Source organism: Silene latifolia, chromosome 11, assembly GCF_048544455.1.
Source record: "Silene latifolia isolate original U9 population chromosome 11, ASM4854445v1, whole genome shotgun sequence".
Taxonomy (NCBI): Eukaryota; Viridiplantae; Streptophyta; class Magnoliopsida; order Caryophyllales; family Caryophyllaceae; genus Silene; species Silene latifolia.
The window spans coordinates 151,858,408-151,876,256 of NC_133536.1; the positions used below are offsets into that span (position 1 = coordinate 151,858,408).

Below are 17,849 nucleotides of genomic sequence, written 5' to 3' on the forward strand. Positions count from 1 at the left end.
CTTCACCATCTCTTTCTTCATCTCCACTTGCTTCTTCCTCAATATTGTCATCAATCTCCTCATCATTTCCAACAACCTCATTGTCTTCCACCACTTCCCTAGATGCACCCGGAAACAAGGCTTCTCTATCCGCCCAACTAGGCAAAGGACAAGATGGATCAAGGAGTCCTTGCCTAGCTAGATGTAGGAGGGGAGGATATTGAGCCAAATAAGCATTCTTCCGATCTTCATAAGCTTGCTTGTGCATGGCTTGCATAAGAAGAGTTACATAGTCTTTCCCAATTTCAACTCCTTGCGGTTTGAACTCTTCATAATCATAGGGGTAAGGTGGTATAACAATGGAAGAGGAGAGGGTTTCATGATCACCCTTTTGTTGTTGAATGATGTACTCGGCTTCTTCGGATAGGGGAAGTAAATAGTTGGTCCGGTGGACACTAAGACGGCAAATCTTTGCGGGTAAAGTGAATGATCGAGCCTCACTTGTAAGCCACCCATACTTGGTATCAAGGGAATTGTGAACAACCCACTTAAACTTGTTAATCAAGGTGGACATATCAATAAGATGGCCACCATCCTTAGCCTTGTACTTGCTATCCTTATTGAAATTAGGATCAAAGTGCTTGGCTAGGACTGTGACAAGGCCGCCATTAACAATTACGGTTTGACCCTTCTTCCCACTATCTACATGGAGCCATCTATCAACCAATAGCCTCAAAGAATTGTAAGGCTTGGTGTGAATTCTTCCAATATTCAAAGTTGATTCAAGGAGAATAAAATCAAGTCCCGTGAAATGATTGGTGTCTTTCCTAGCAATTATGGTATTGCCCACAACTTTGTGCCATATTCTTATGCCCGGATGATGGACCAAAAGAGCACGACAAGCTTTAAAATCCTCAAATTTCTTCCCGGAGATTGCCTCCCAAAGAGGCTCGAGATCATACTTCCCATATTGCTTATAAAATTTATGTTCATCGCTAAGACCCAAAATTGCACCCAATTCCGGAAAGGTAATGCGTCTACTAGTGTTAGCTAGACGAAACTCAATATTTTCCCTATTCTCAACTTTTGTCACTTTTAAAGAACTTAAGAATTCCAAGATAAGGGAGGGGTATGTTACTTCCTTCATTTCAAACAATTTCTTTAAACCCATGGCATTGAAAAAGACTCTTGTTTGTTCAAGAACACCCAACTTCTCTAAAGCATCTTGGCATATGAATTTGGTGGATTGAATTTGTTTCATAGCAAAATTGACAAATGTATTTCTATGGGAATCGGAAATGAATGTTACCTCCGGATAATGCAAGAGTTGATTAATTACCGGAGTAGAGGGTGATGCTTCCATAGGAATTTGTTGAGGTTGTTGCACTTCCAAGCTTGGTGTTGATACCACCATTGCCAAAGCTTTCTTCATTTGTAGAGCTTTTTGCCTTTGAGAGAGAGTTGTAGTCTTTGGTGCCTTTGTTGCCTTTGCTTTTGCTTTTGTTGCTCCCTTTGTTCTTGCCATTTGATGAGCTAACCAAGAAAAAGATCAAAAATCTTCAATTTGTTGAATGCCCAAATCGATTTTGAAGGTGAAAGGCTTTGCCTTTATGAGAACAAAAATCGACTCAAAGGTGAAGATTTTGTTCTTGGTTTTGATTGTTAATGAAGATGGAGTGATTGATTTGTTATTTGAAAGATGGTTTGATTTGATTTTGGTGAGTTTTGTTGAGGGTTTTTGTTTTTGAGATGGAGAGGATGAGGGTTTTGATGTTATGGGTAGTGTTTATGAGTGAATGAATGAATGAATGAAGGTGGGATGGGTATTTAAAGAACTCGACAATTTTAGGACGCAGGGGCAATCCGTGCGGATTAGGCGCAATCCGCTCGGATTCTGCAGCTTCAAATTTTCAAAAATCCCGCCTAAAGACGGGCGGATTCTGGGGAATCCGCTCGGATTCTTCTGAGATGAGACGGGCGGATTTCGCTTAGGACGGGCGGATTCTTGTCCAGAGATTTTTCTTTGTTTTTCTTCAGCTGCAAGACGGACGGATTGTTCAAAAGACGGACGGATTCTGTGAGACGGGCGTCTTTCCAGAAATCCGCTCGGATTCTTCAACAGTCAAGAATTTGCAGTTTTCAGCTCAGCCCAAGACGGGCGTCTTCTCAGCAGGACACTCGGATCCTCTGCAGACGGGCGGATTCTTAGGAATCCGCTCGGATTGTTCCTTGTGTACACGGATTCAGTTCCATCCGTGCACCAACGCATTCCCTTATCATTCTTTCATTCTTTCTTCATTTCTTGTGTTCTTCATTGGGGGGGCACTACTAAGGCAAGAATAGCCTAGGCAATTGCCATCCCCACACTAAGGTAAAGCACTACACATCAATTAAAATCATTAGTCCCTCCCTCACTTCTCTCTTTTCATGACAATTATTTTGATCAAAGTAAAAATAAAATCCAAAAATGACAAAAAATGCAATATAAAAAATTAAATGTAAGTTAGGGAGTTAGAAATATTTACAAGTGGTGGTTTAGGGAGGACTCCACCAAACTCTCATTCTTGATGAGATGTCAAGGAGGCATGTTCAAGGTGTTGTTGATGTTGCTCAACACCTTGAAGAAGTAGTCAAAAGCTTGTTCATTGTTATGGTAGAGGTCCTCAATAGACCGTGGCCCTTGTTGTTGATCATGATCGATGGCATGCCCAATGTAGGGATTAAAGATCCCTTCAAATTCGTCGTCCCAAAGACCACAAACTTCATTGAGTTGATCATTGAAAATCTCTTGCTTAGATGGAGACAACTCTCCCAATTTCTTCTCTTGGCCAATTGGGCCATCATCTTCTTCCTTGGTTGATTTTGATGAGCTTTTCAAGCTCTCCTTGTCAAAATTCACTTGCTCTTTGAATGGAGCATCTTCAACTTTCTTTCTCCATTGGAGTTCCGATTTCTTCTTCTCATCTTTCCGGCTATAATGATCAATCATGAAACATGGCTCATGCAAACGAGGAGCTCTCATGGTTTTGTCAAGATTAAAAGTTATGCTTTCATCTCCCACTTCTAGAGTGAGCTCTCCATGTTTCACATCAATCACCGCACCCGCGGTGTGTAGGAAAGGTCTTCCTAAGATGATTGGAATGTTGGAATCTTCCTCCATATCAACAATGACAAAGTCCACCGGGATGAAAAACTTCCCAATTCGCACGGGGACATCTTCCCATATCCCTAGCGGTGTCTTCGTCGATCTATCGGCCATTTGAAGAGTGATATTGGTACATTTAAGCTCTCCCATTCCCAACCTTTTACTTACCGAGTACGGCATGACACTCACACTAGCCCCTAGATCACATAAGGCTTTGTTGATCGTTGTGTCGCCAATGGTACACGGTATTGAGAAGCTTCCCGGATCCTTTAACTTTGGAGGTGAACTCCCTTGAAGTATGGCACTACTCACCTTGGTGAAGGCGATAGTCTCAAGTTTCCGGATTGACTTCTTCTTTGTGAGGATATCTTTCATGTACTTTGCATAGGCCGGAACGTGATTGATTAATTCCGTGAAAGGAATTGAGACTTCTAAGTTCTTCACAATTTCCATGAACTTCCCAAGTTGATCATCAAATTTAGGCTTGGCTTGTCGACTTGGAAAAGGAAGTCTAATCACAATGGGCTCCTTTTCTTTGGCTTTGTCTTCATTTTTCTTTGAGCTTTCTTCTTTTGATGATTCCCCTTCTTTGGGACCTCGCACCACAACTTCATTCTCACTAGCTCTCACAACTTCATCCTCAACTTGCTCCTTCGGTGCTTCATACCTTGTACCACTTCTCAAGTGAATGGCACTAACCGTTTCTTGCCTAGGGGGATTACTTTGTGGTGGTAATTGCCCCTTTTGTCTTTGTGAGCTAGAAGATGCTAGTTGAGTTAATTGTGTTTCCAACATCTTGGTGTGAGCTAGAATGTTGTTGATGGTGGTGTCTTTTGCTTGGCTATCTTTTTGCATTTGGGTGAAAAATTCTTGTTGATTCTTTTGCATTTGGAGGACCGCTTTTTGGACATCAAAACTTTGGTCATTGTGGTGATTGTATGGGTTTTGATTTTGGTAACCTTGGTTTTGATTGAAAAAGGGTCTTTGATTTTGATTTCTCATGGGTGGTGGAGTGTATGTTGTTTGAGGGTTTTGGACATTTTGGCTTTTGTATGAGAGATTTGGATGGAACTTGGTGTTTTCATTGTAAAAATTTGAATAAGGGGTACCACTTTTGTAAGCTTGGAAAGCATTGACTTGCTCGGTTGTTCCCCTACATTCGCTTGAGTAAAGACCCAAGGTTCCACAATTCTCACATATCCCGCTTGGGATTGATGAGGATGCCGTCATGGCATTGACATGATGCTTTGTTGATTTTGAGTTTTCCTCAAGTCTAGCCATAGCTTGTTCAAACTTCAAGTTGATTGTGTCAATGTGAGCACTAAGTTGAGCACCCAATTGAGTAACGGTGTCCACTTCATACTTTCCTCCTCTAGTAGCCTTGCGAGGCCTAATATATTGCGAATTATGGACCGCCATTTCCTCAATCTTGTTCCATGTTTGATTGTCATCAACTTCGGTGAACATTCCATTTGATCCCATATTGAGAATGTTCCTTGAATCTTCATATAAACCATTCCAAAATTGTTGCACTAAAAACCATTCGCTAAGTCCATGGTGAGGACATGAGCGACAAATACCTTTGAACCGCTCCCAAGCTTCATACAAAGATTCTTCATCCCTTTGCTTAAAACCCGTAATTTGAGCTCTTAGCATATTAGTCTTTTCCGGTGGGTAGAAATTTTTGTAGAAAGCTAGAGCTAGCTTCTTCCAAGAATCTATTCCAAGGGTGGCCTTATCAAGGCCCTTCAACCATTGCTTTGCGGTGCCGATTAACGAAAAAGGAAATAAGACCCATCTTATTTGGTCTTGAGTCACGCCCGTTTGAGAGATAGCTTCACAATAATCACAAAATGTTTCCATATGAGAATGAGGGTCCTCACTAGGCATTCCCCCGAATTGGCTCCTCTCAACTAGTTGGATGAAGGCGGACTTGGCAATAAAGTTTCCGGTAAGATGTTGTGGGGTAGGAGTACCATTTGGTAAATCCTCCTCGGTGGGTATAGAGTGTGACGAGAATTTAGGCATTGTAGGTGGATTTTGTGTGGTATTGTTTAATGGGTTCTCTTCTCCTTCTATTGCGAAAGGATTGACAAACTCACTAGTGGGTTGAACAACTTCACCAACACCTCCCAAATTCCTCCTAACAAGTCTCCTATTATTCGTCAAGGTTCTTTCGATTTCACGGTCAAAAGGTAACAAATCTCTTTGTAACCTTCTAGACATGCAAAATATCAAACAACTCAAAAACAATTAGAACAAACCTTGAGGGGTTTTACTTCCCCAAGGTGAAGAAAGACACAACTAAAAACAATAAAAGAAATCTTAAATCAATTAAACACCGTCCCCGGCAACGGCGCCATTTTGATCCGGAACGATGTCGTCACTCATCCAATCAAACACATTTATAATACTCAACATACAACTAGTTAGCGGTAAGTCGAGGTCGATCCATGGGACGGTGTGCTTTGGGTTCTAAGTCTATCTATCTCAATTTATGCTAGTGTCACGATTTGTTTGGGTTTGTAGTTGTGTCTAGACTAATAAAAGTGATAAACAATAAAAGGAAAGATGTAAACAATTGATTAAAAGTGCTAGGATATCATGGGGTCATAGGAGATTCATGGTGTTGATCATACAAACATGTTTACAAAGTTGCAAGCAATTAGTGTTGTGGAGGAACCGAGTTGGGTTATATCTTACGGTTCATAAGAAGAGTTGGGTCCCGGAGCCGAATCGATTAGATTGTACAACACCTACAAGTCGACTTACTTTCCTCCTATTCGACTTCTATGCATGGTCTAACAAGACTCGAGTTGGTTTATATCTTACAAGTCAAGTTGAGTAGATAAGAGATGGTAAAAATGCAAGGATTCATAGGCTTAGCATTTCATCAAACATAACATGTGCATAAAGTTGACATCACAACAAGCAAGCAATTTAATCATGTGAACATATTAGATTAAGCATGAATCAATCCCATGTTGGTTTCCCTTAATTACCCACTAATCCTAGCTAAGTAACTACTCACTCATCATCATGGGAAACATGTCATTAATGGTGTCAATCATCACAACAAGTATAAACATGATAATAGAATGAAGGAATGAACAATAAAGATTAAAGAGTAAAGGAATTATACCAAACTTGAGGTGATTCAAATAATAATGCAAAGAATAATAGAAGAACTTGATGATTGATGGAAGGTTGTCAATCTCCCAATAATAACCCAATAATCTTCAATTACCCAATAATAAACTTGAATAATAAACTTGAACAATAATTAAGGAGAGATTAATGTGTAATTTGTGGAAAGATTAAAGAGTAATCTATTCTAATCTACTCCTAATCTAATCTAAGAGAAGGATTTTCTAGCTAAGAGAGCTTGTCCTTTTGATTATTACAAATGGGGTATTTATAGTGGAAATTAGGGAGGATGCATTAGGGTTAACTAAGGGCTAAACTAGTAATTACACTTTTTAAGTTGAGCAAGGAGCCTCCGGGATTATCCGAGAGAAGGGCTTCTCTTATCGATGCTTGAGGAATGAAAACGTGCTGTGCTGTGATCCGTGCGGATGGGAGTCGGGACGGCCGGATTTGGGCTGAGGAATCCGAGCGGATTCTTGGGAAAGACGCTCGGACTGGCGACGGGGAATCCGAGCGGATTCCTTTGCGGGACGCTCGGATTGGCGAGGACGGACGGATTCTCTACAATCCGTTCGGATTGTAGTTCAGCAACTTTCCTTCTTCTTTTTCTTCCCTTTTCTTCATGAATTCCTTGGGGATTTCCTTGGGGACTCAAGGATCCTTTTCTCAACAATGCTCTTCTACTATGCTATGTACAAAGGCCTTCTAGTCTTGTCTCTCCTTGATGCTTGGTCATTGAATATGATCAATTTAGCCTTGTTTTGCCATGAAAATGCAAGATTCTTACTCCTTTCCTACCAAGGGATCAAAATCTCAAAGAATATGCAAAACAAAGAACTAAAGATAAGAAATGACCCAAATAGGCACTAAAAAGCATAGAAACAATGGTAATTCGGGGGCTAAATATGCGCCAATTATGGTCGCATCATATGGGTTATAGTGGATCGACTGACCAAGTTAGCTCATTTTGTGCTAATGAAAGATACATGGACTAAGACACAGTTAGCTATGGCTTATCGGAAAAACGTTGTTCGACAGCATGGGGTGCCTGAAGATATAGTGTCTGATAGAGATTCGAGATTCATCTCACGACACTAGCGTTTAATGTGTTCTCATTTATGTGACCTAATCGAAAAAGCCAAATGTACAAATCATTTGAATTACTAGTTATGAGTCTTTTGGATTGTATGTTATAGATATCTTTAGTTGAGTTGGAAGTGTCTAAAACATGAATACCATTGATAGAAGTGGCTTGGCTCACAGCCAAGTCATATTCAACAAAATACAACTAGACTTATCAAGGTAAGCGTACTTCAAATTAGGGGGAAGAGGTTTTAAAGATGGTGTTTTTACCTCAACCTCTACCTTTGATGGTTCATTAGGAATGCTTTCCATGTAACACCCCAAGAGTTTGAGAGAAAAAAGTTGTCCCACATCGGGAAAGTAGCAGGCTTGTGATATGTTTATAAAGGATTCGACCCAACACTTAGTAGCAAGTTCTTGTGCTTTTGGGCTTAAGTGAGGACAAATATTGGGCCCAAAGGTACACATCTCATCTTATTGGGATTGTGTTACGACGGTGGTGGGTCGGTTTGTTATAAATGGTATCAGAGCAACCCTGCGACCGTATGGTGAGCCTGTGGTTGAGAGTACCCGGGTCACACACCTAGCGGGAGAGGATTCTGGGCTTGGTTGCGGTCAGCCTCCGGGCACAACGAGGTCGTTGAGTTATTTAAGTGGGGGAGTTTGTAACACCCCAAGAGTTTGAGAGAAAAAAAGTTGTCCCACATCGGGAAAGTAGGAGGGTTGTGATATGTTTATAAAGGATTCGACCCAACACTTAGTAACAAGGCCTTGTGCTTTTGGGCTTAAGTGAGGACAAATATTGGGCCCAAAGGTACACATCTCATCTTATTGGGATTGTGTTACGACGGTGGTGGGTCAGGTTATTATATTCCACCTCCATTACGCTTTCCACCTCTATTCTCATTGCTTGATCCACATTGATGGGTTGTGATGAATCTTTGAGGTTGCTATCTATCCTCATAGATTGCTCATAAGTGAGCTCTTTGTTGGCTAGAATGGCCTCAAGGAGATCTACTTCCAATGCCCAATGTTTACCATTGGCCTCACTTGCTTCCATGGCCTCCAATGCTTTGAAAGGGTTTTTGATGAGAGTAGAACTTGCATGGTCCTCTACACAACAATATATAAGGTCTATCTTGCAATGTAAACTAAGAGAAAAAGGTGAGAAGTACCTTGAGGAAAGGTTTTTCCCCAAGTCAAAGAAAGACACAACTAAAAGCAAAGATTGATAACAATTCAATTGAAGACCATTCCGGGCAACGGCGCCAATTTTTATTCGGTCTAAACCTTATCGTCTAAGCTAACCAATCAAAACAATATTTATAATCTTAACAAACTACTCTTAGTAGAGTGGTAAGTAAAGGTCGGATCCCAAGAGATGGGTAATGGATTAAGTTATCGATTGCAAGTAGTTATGTCTTAGGGTGTCACAATTTAGTTTGGGTTAATATGGTTATCAAAACTACTTAACAAATAAAAGGAAGTGAATAGAAAAACAAAGGCACTAGGGTGTCATGGGTTTATAGGGGATTCATGGTGAATATCATACAAACAATTTTACATAGATGCAAGCAAATTACTGTTGTTGTGGAATCGAGTTAGTTTATGCCTTACAATTCCTAGGAAGATTTGGGTCCCGGAGCCGAGGTGGTCAAAACATTACAACACCTACAAGTTGATTTAGTTTCTTTCTATTCAACTATATGCATGGTCTAACATGCCTTGAGTTAGTTTATATCTTACAAGTCTTGTTAAATGGATAAAAGATTGATGCTAGTTTGTCAATCAAGCATAACAAGTGCATAAGTTGAAACTACAACAAGCAAGCATTCGCATGAAAACATATTAAATTTAGTATGGATCTACCCCCATGATTAATTCTCCTAATCCCCCATTAACCCTAGCTAGGAGACTACTCACTCATGATCATGGTTACCGTGCTAATAGGGGTGCCAATCATATTAACAGGTCCAAACATGATGAATGATTAAGATAATAAACAATAACTAGGCAAGGATTAAAGAAATTATACTAAACTTATGATGAACAAATGGAAGGAGAGAATAATAGAACAAAACTTGATTGATGAATGAAGAGTTGTCAATTCTTCAATAAACCCAAATAATCTTCCAATTACCCAACTAGATCTTAGAATTCTTCAATAATTAAGGAGGGATTAATATGTAATTAAGCTAATTGATCTCTAATCGACTCTAATGACTTGATAATGATCTCTTAATATAATGGAGTATTTATACTAAGTTCAAGTATTAGGGCAACTAAGGGCTTAAATGACGATTAAGTCCCTAAAAAGAAGATTATCGCCTTGCAAGTCCTTAAAGAGCCTCACGACCTCCCTACTTTAGACGCTCATACTGCATAGGGAACCGCCCGACCTGCTTGTCGGACGTTCGGGCTGAGCATCGGGACGCCCGAGTTGTGCTTCAGGACGCTCGGGATACCCTTCAGGTCGCTCGGGCTGCTCTCAAGACGCTCGGATTATGGGTCAGCTTGGCTTCCTCTTTTCTTGACTGCCTCAAGATCCGTGGAGATCATTGAGGGGTCGTGGGGGTCTTCATCATTGCCCATTCTACTTGTTCTATCTACCTAGGCCTTTTGTATCAGTCTCCCCTTTGATGTTTGGTCATTAAATGCGATCAATTTAGCTCTATTTTTTCTCCATGCATGCAAGGCTAGCGCTCTTTCCCTCCCAAGGGCACAAAACCTCAAAGAATATGCAAAGTAGGAAGCTAAAGATAGAAATGACCCTAATACAAGCAAGAAAGCATAGGAATGAGGCTAGTTTGAGGACTAAATGTATGAAAATATGAGTCACATCATTATTTCATCAGCATAAGATCGTCTCACAAAGGCAAAAATTCAAATTTTGCTCATAACGCCCAACGAAGATCTAATATGGCAAAGACAATCTTCCCCGACTACAATGCAACCAAGTGGGGCACACAACTCAAGCAAACAAACACAACATTGTGAATTAAGATGAACTTTCGTCTCATTTACTTTTTTTGCTCCTAGAGAGCGGGAATAGGGACCAAAATTCAAACTAAAAGCACCCATATACTCCTAAACAGGTTTCTAACCTAATGCAAGCATCAATTTCACTCGAAATTGGGCCAAACAAAAACGCCCAAATTGATTTTTAAGGGGTTAGGGTTTTGCCCTAATTCAATTAACAAAAAGGCAAACAAAGTCAAATGGGTTCAGGAGGATTAACATACCTTAAGATGACATAAGGACAATGGCATGATAACAAGCAAAGGTCGAAGTCGAAAATGGCGATTTGGTTGGTTTTTTTGCGAGTTGTGTTGAGGAAGACGAAGATAATGAGGTGCACAGCCCCCTCGCGTCTTTTTACAGAAAAAGGGGAGGCCCCATGCATCGCAGAATGGCCCACGCCTCTTTGGGGTGTTCCCTGCTTACTCAGAATTTCCACACAAATTCACTATTTCAACGACGGAATTAAAAACCGTCACTTTCAAATACAAAAACAAAATCGTGAAATTCAAGTTCGCTATTTTCACAAAATTTCAACGACGGAATTAAAAACCGTCATTTTCAAACCAAAGTACAAAATAGTGAACTTCAAATTCGCTATTTTCACAAAATTTAAAAACCGTCATTTTCAAATAAAAAAAATAGTGAAATTCAAATTCGCTATTTTCACAAATTTCAAACGACGGAATTAAAAACCGTCATTTTCAAATCAAAGTACAAAATAGGGAATTTCAAATTCGCTATTTTCACAAAATTTCAACGACAGAATTAAAAACCTTCATTTTCAAATAAAAAGAAAAAACAAAATAGTGAAATTCAAACTCGCTATTTTCACAAATTTCAACGACGGAATTAAAAACCGTCATTTTTAAATCAATAACAAAATAGTTAAATTCAAATTCGCTATTTCACAAATTTCAAGAACCAGAATTAAAAACCGTCACTCCTTCGAACATCGTAGTGAAATTCAAATTCAGTCCTCCTCACAAATTTCAAATCAGGAGGAGACGGAATTAAAATCGTTATCTCCCAAATAAACATCAAATGGCGGAATTCACATCGCTATTTCTACAAACTCCGGACAACAACAGTAAAAACCGTTACCACTCTTTGAAATTCGAAATCACCGCCGACCGTAGGAGCCATGCTCAAGCCTATCTCTTTCCGGCGCCGCAAACATCCAATATAAACACCGAAATTCTCCAGCAGGATATCAAAGACCTCCCCACGGAGCCCACTAACTCACCAACGTCTCGACCCTCAACATGGCTAGCGAGCCTCAAAACGCATCTTCAACATGGCCGGCAAGCCTCCAAATTCCATTCTCAACATGCCGGACGAGCTTCAAAACGCATCTTCGACATGGCTGGCGAGCCTCAAAATAACGCATCTTCAACATGGCTGTCGAACATTAAAACGCATGCTCAACATGGCCGGCGAGCCGCAAAACGCACGTTCAACATGGCTGGCGAGCCTCAAAACGCACCTTCGACGCAGTTGGTGAGCCCCATCATATCTGCAACATGGCTGGCGAGCCTTTGCGCGAGAACAAGAATCAGTTCAAGGACATATCCCAAAGATGCCTAAGGTATGACTCCTTCCTATGGCTGGCGGGCCTTCATACGTAGTCTAACGGACTATAAACGACCGACAAGACAGTCGACAGAGTTTAAACTATTCCTGACGGTAGGTCCTTAACTCGTATCCACGAGTCACCTTAGCGTCGCACTTCCCGACGGCAGGTCCTTGGCCTCAATTCTTTTGAGCAACCTCGACGTCGCTTCGGTCTCCAGGTTATAATATTTGATTGACCTGGGGGCTATACTATGACTTTTGCCCTGTCCAAGCCTCACTCAAAGTGGGGGGGTCTGTAGATACCCAGTATCTATTGAATGCCCAACAAACACCCGATGATTATCGGACTACAACATGCTTAGGAATCGCTACGTTTAATCATCAGTTTTGTATAACTTTACGTCGGAAAACTCAAAACAATTTCGAAAAAAAAAACATTTTCAAAACTTTTCAAAAGTACCTGGAGTGTTTATGCACGACGACGGGGTCGTAATGATACTAGGTAGAGTCAAAACCGACACCGGACCAAAAACCGACTCAAAAAACACAAAGCTTCCATGTTAAGTATACACGGAAAACTTGAATGGTCAAGTACAACAATCATGCCATACGAAACCTAGGATAGAACAAATCATGATTTCAATTTCGTGATTGTGACAAGACAGCTCGAAGACCCGCGAAATGGCTCGCGCCTCTTCGAGTAGCCTATGAGGCCACGTCGCTTAAAACGCACACAACCACTCAATCCTCTATAAATACCCCTCAAATGCCACTATTTTAAGGTACGCAAGTGTCCGGCCCTCATTTCTTATAAAATTCTAGACTCGACTTCTCAAGTCACAAACCAACACGTATTTTCGACTTACCGACCGAAAAAACAAACCATAGACATTGTTTGGTACCGTCATCGTGCATTAAATCACTTGACCGACCATCTCGACCAACTACACCATCACTAAACTAAACACACTCTTTACATTGCTAAACCGATTTTCAACCGAGTTTTCCGACCTAACAAGTTTTTACACTTCTGTCGATTTCTTGTCTTCAACCTAGCATGTAAGTATGAGGGTGTAATAATCCTCGTCTTTCATGTCTTTTTATCTATTTTTATGAGCTTAACATGCTAAAACATACATAACATGGTACAAAATATGGATCGAATGAGCCAAAACCGAGTTTTGACTGGAAACAGAAGCCCCAAGTCACAACTAGGTGGCTCGCGCCTGAATGGGGTGTCCAGCTCAAAACTCAAACGTGTTTGAGTTCATCCTTTACATTTTCATTTCGATTTACAACCGGTTTTTACCATTTCAAATCATTTTTATGATAAAATCTTTTTAACCATAATCACGTTCACCCTTGGTTCCTTATACCATGATGGTTTAATCTGTGTTTTGGTGATAATATTTGGTTAATTACATTTTAAAAGGTATTTTAAAACGTTTTATTCATTTCTTTACATCTCAAAAACAATCATATTAGTCATACATGTATAGTCATCCTTTGCTCCACATACCATGTCGGTTTAAACCCGAGTACGATGATTAACATTGACTCATTACAAACAATGAACTTAATACAATTAGTTCATAATCAACATTTTCAAAACTATTCATGTCAAGCTTGTAAACCGGACCCGACATCGAATATCGTCAATATAATGATGATTATTCAAGTCCCGTTCTTCATATTAACACAAAAGCGGTCTAAACGATTCTTTAAACAAAGACGGGTTCAAATACCATTTTACAAATCATTTTAAAAACGTTTTCAACAGTCAGGAGTCGTCCCTTTGGATCGTTTGCTGCCTCGTGCCTAAACACACATACTGATTTCCAGTTTTAAAACTTGGATAGGGCCTTATGCATCGTCCTCAGGCTCGCGCCTCAATAGGCTGCCTAATGTAGGTCCTGCTTCATTTCCAGCACTTGTCTAGGACGATCCCGACTTCGGTTAACCCGAATACATGCCGGATCAGATGGCAAGCCTGCCCTTTTACCTTGTATTTGCAAAACACCTTTTTAAGACAGATGGATCACGTTATGCACCATAAACCTAACTCGGTAAATGGATGTTTAATTTCCGGCTTGCATGCAAATAAACCTTAAATCCAACTTGACATAAATTACTTGATATTTGGATAAACAACCGACATAGAAAGCTCACAAGTGAGGTTTAAAACTTGTGGATGAACATTCATGCATTTACCGGTTTTATCAACTTTTGCATTTAACCAACCAAGATCGATCAGTAGAGGGCTTCCCAATACATACCTTCGCCTCTTAATCAGAAACTTTGCATAGTGGACGACCTTATCCAGGGCGAATGAGAGTCATTCTAGAGATATGATGCTAAAGAGGGACGACTCCTTATCTTTAGTACCTATGTCAAACACCGCTATTTGCCTTGGTTGACCTAGGTATAAAGTGGATTAGAACGGGTTCCAAGAATCCCAAAAATGCTTGGTGGCGACTCCCAACATCTCTTGCATTGTTTCGAGACCTTTGCCAAGACGAAACCAACCGATCTAAAGTGATCCGGTCGAAAGATGAGGAGGAACCAAGCTTGCCGAGATTGCCGCGTGTCCACATATCATCCGGGCATGCGGGTGGCCTATATATACAGGATCCGCCTTAGGAAGGAGAGGTTCCCATCCAAGAGGAAGAGTAATTTGATGCCCAGAGCCGAGGGGCCATTTGAAGTCAATGAGAAGATAGGTCCTAATGGTTACATGATTTATCTTCCTGGTGACTATGGTGTGCATGGGATATTTAATGTTGGGGATCTAAGTCCATACTATGGTGAGTCATAAGATAAGGAGGAACCAAGCCTGAGGTTAAGCTCCGTTCAACCTAGGGAGGCTGCAGCAGGAGCTGATCAAGGGGGCACCAACACTCCTGACCCTGGCTAAGTCGCCAGTCAACCTCAGCCTGAATCGGGTACATCACATATTCCTTGGAGGTTCACAAGGTCTAGCTATCAGTTGCCAATCTGGCCAGCTGATAGCTGCCTAAATTAAGCCTGCACCATCCATCAAAATCCAGGGTTAACAAAGCAGTTAAGCAGCTCATTTAGCATAAAATTATAAAGCAATGGTAAATGAAATGTCATTGTCACAATTTCCTTATTTGATCAGGCAATGATAAAGCCCTTGATTTGAGGCCTTTGGAAAGTATACCACAAGAACAAGGCCTCTTTTAATGAAGTTAAAAGCAATTAGAAGCATTGAAATTATAGGGAAAGGTCAGCAACAAAGGACTTTCACCAGAACAGAACAAAAGGGAGGACTGACAGCCTGAATTTCTCCTGTTTTTACCTATGCTTTACCTTAGTTGACATATTTGTAATATATTAATCTATGTTGTGTATTTTCTAGATGCATTGCTAGCCCATGGATGAAAAATTGTACTCAGAATGTAACCTAAAGCTGGCTTAGATAAGGACCAAGCTTCTACTGAATTCAGCAAACTTTTGATGAATGAAAATTAACCTTGAGAATTTTCTCAACAAAAAATCAACTTATGCTTTGCTGTAATTGATTCGTGGCGACTCCGAACATCTGTGCATCGTTTCGAGACATTTATCGAGATAAAACCGACCGATATAAATCGATCTGGTCGAGAGCCTTTTTACGTCACCGAGCGTGGCTTTCAGACCGCTGTACGTCCACAGATTGGCTTGGCGTGCACGTGCCCCATGTCCACAGATTGGCGACTCCACTGGGGAAACTAGGACACTTGTGTATTTGTGATACTCATAGGTGAAACTCGAATGAGGTCGTGGTTAAAATTCATTAATTGATATTACGGTCATACGTCGAGTTCTTTGTCCGGGCCAACAACCTAACCTTTATTGACCAATTAGCTCGTCTCGTCGGTGTGAGTTTTCTCATCCCCGCGTCTCGACTACCGATTACGTCAAGCATACCGTTGGCGTTACACATTTCTGGTTCGTCAAAGAGCTTTCATTTCCTACGTGCACGAGGCTAGGGCACCAATCTTACACAGTTTGTTTAGATTGGCATCCCTCTCGAAAATCGGGATTTGATTGCTTGGTGTGTAACCACCCTTATTAAGCCAAAATCCATGTCAGCATTATGCATAGTATAATGAATTGCGAGTGCTTATGTGCAATGTGATCATAAATCCTTCTGAGTCATTTTAAAAATCTCAAAAATACCTTTTCGTGCCGTTATAATGGCCGTCTCAAACCTCGGTCTTTTTTCGACCGTTGTAAAAATAATCTTTTTACGCCGTCTTAATGACGACTTCAAAACCTGGTTTTTACAAACCGTCTCAAACCTTGTGGTCACTTTTCACGCCATTATAATGGCTGTTTCAAACCTCGGTCTTTTGCCGACCATTGCAAAAACAATCTTTTTGTACGTTGTCGTAATGACGACTTCAAAACCCGTATTTTACAAATCGTCTCAAACCTTGCGGTCACTTTACAGGCCGTTATAATGCCTGTTTCAGACCTCGTTTTTTCGCCGACCGTTTCAAAAAAACCTTTTACGTCGTCGCAGTGGTAATTTCAAAACCCAGTTTCTACAACCGTTTCAAAATCACATTAATTACGCCGTCGTAATGATGATTTCAAAACCCGGTTTTTGTATCACTATTTCAACATAAAAGCACATTTTTATGCCATTATAATGGCCTTTTCAAACCTCGGTCTTTTGCCGACCATTGCATAATTCACCTTTTATGCCATCGTAATAACGATTTCAAAACCCGGATTTTCATAACCATTTCAAAACACTTTGGCATCGACACAATGGACATTTCAAAATCCGGTTTTTCATAACCGTTTCAAAGCACTTTTGCACCGACATAATGGACATTTCAAAACTCGAGAACAACGCACCGTTTTCGAGGATGTATCGAATCCTGAGAATGACATGCCGTTTTCGAGACCATTTCAAAACCCAAGAATGACGCACCATTTTCGAGAACTATTTCAAAACCGTCTTCGGATACGGCGCACTATTTTTAGGACCACAACAGTTTCAAACATTGCAAATCTCGATTTTCATAACATGCACCTTTTGAAATTCGAAAACCGTCCTCGAAACAATACACCATTTTCAAGACCGTTTGAAACCTTGAAAACAATGTACCTTTTTTTCAAAACCGCCGTAAAAAATAACACAATGTTTTCTAGGCTTCAAAAGTTTGAACCCTTAAAATTTTCAATACTCGATTTTCGTAATCCCAAAAACCGGTTTCCAAAACCGAAGCGCCACTTTCCAAACCGTCGTAATGACGAACTTTGGAAATTCAAAATCCATTTCAAAACCAAAAACCCATTTTCCATGCCGTTATAATGGCAATTTTGATTTTCGATATCCTCAATTTTTAAACTGCTTTCGAGAACGAATTTGACCGTTTTCTAAGCCGCCGTAATGACTATTTAAACCATTGTAATTTTCCAAATTTCAAATCGCGTTTTTGAAGTTGGATTAACTGTTTTCTAAGCCGCCGTAATGACGATTCAACCATTGCGACTTTCCATGTTTGAAATCGCGTTTTTTTGGAAACAAATTTCACCGTTTTCAAATTTTCAACTTATTTCCAAATCGCTTGAATACAAATTTAACCGTTTTCAAATTCTCCAATTTCAAATCGTTTGAAAACAAATTTGAAATGAAATAAGAATCAAAAGATTGAATAGAAATAGAAATGATCGATCATTTTGATTTGATAGATCATTTTGAATTGATTTGAAATAGGAGCGAATGAATAGAAATAGGAATTTGGAAAAATGAAAGATCATTTTGAAACAGATTAAATTTAAAATTGAATAAGGCATTATTGTATATTTGGAATGAGCATTTCTGCTTTTCAGGCATGAGTGTACTCGTACTTCCTCGACATCGCTCCCAAGAGGGTTGCGGATA

The 17,849-nt window shown here is 40.2% G+C and overlaps 1 non-coding gene across 1 annotated transcript; it reads left to right on the plus strand.

The window, feature by feature from the left end:
- Positions 1-4,673: 4,673 nt before the first annotated feature.
- On the plus strand, positions 4,674-4,780 carry LOC141616420 (small nucleolar RNA R71). The gene has a single exon (XR_012530769.1). It is a non-coding gene; the product is annotated as a small nucleolar RNA R71 (small nucleolar RNA).
- Positions 4,781-17,849: the final 13,069 nt, after the last annotated feature.